Source organism: Geospiza fortis, unplaced genomic scaffold (assembly GCF_000277835.1).
Source record: "Geospiza fortis unplaced genomic scaffold, GeoFor_1.0 scaffold112, whole genome shotgun sequence".
Classification (NCBI taxonomy): Eukaryota; Metazoa; Chordata; class Aves; order Passeriformes; family Thraupidae; genus Geospiza; species Geospiza fortis.
Window position 1 is genome coordinate 13,669,200 of NW_005054298.1, and position 1,033 is coordinate 13,670,232.

Sequence of the window (1,033 nt, forward strand, 5' to 3'; positions counted from 1 at the left end):
CCAGCGTCGCCTCCGCGCTGGCAGCCAGGCAGGGAGCACCGTGCCCGCCCCTGTCCTGCAGTGCTTGGGTGGGAGCCAGCTCCGACACGCTCCCCCTCCTCCCCCTCCTCCTTCTCCTCCTCCTCCTTCTCCTCCTCCCGCACACGGGGCTCGGGGCTCGGCACCTCCGGCGCTCACCCGCCTGCCCTCCGGGCACGGCATCCCCTGGGGTGGATGCCAGACCTTAACAGGGTCCCCACTCCAGCGCCGCCAGTTTTGGGGGTGCAGGAGGTCGCACACCGTGGGTTCGATCGCAGCTCAATCCGCGACCCTCTCCCCGACCCTGCCTCAGTTTCCTTACAGTACCGCCCGCCCACCCCCAGCCCAAAGTGGCAGTGCCTACACACGGGCGGGGGGACTTCCCTCCCCCTCTGCCAGTCCTCCTTGGATCCCACCAAGCCTCTCCTCGGGAGCCTGAGGACACAATCAGGGACTCCCCACACGGTGCCCTTGCAGTGGGGTCCCTCCCCAACGCCTGCCCGACGGACGTGCCGTGCTGCGGGCACAGAACTACCGCGGGGAACCTCTCCTTGCAGGACAGCTCAAACCCGGGCACCTCCGCCTCGTCATGGGGCTTGCACAGGGCAGGGGAACAGAGCAGCAGGGTGCAGCCCCCTGGGCACCGCACACCCCCCATGCGCCCATCGAGGCGGTGCCAAGAGCAGCAGGCAGCAGCGCCCCTGGATGCTGCCATGACGCCGGGCTGGTGCCGGGCAAGGACCCATCCCCACGGGGCAGCTGCTGGTGCCAAGCGTGGGCAGCGGCCATGCCAGGCATGGGCACTAATTGCATTTGCCTTGGGAAGCCTCCCAGCAAGCAGCAGCATCAGGGTGGGGGTGCAGGAAGTTTGGGTGGTCCCCCACGCTTCACAGCTGTCCCCCACAGCTCTGCCTGGCACCTTGGGGGTGGTAGGGGCCTGGAGGGCAGAGGGGGCCGGGGAGCCACAGGGAGGTGACATCACCGCTGGCTCCACCGTCCCCCACCCCCATTTAAT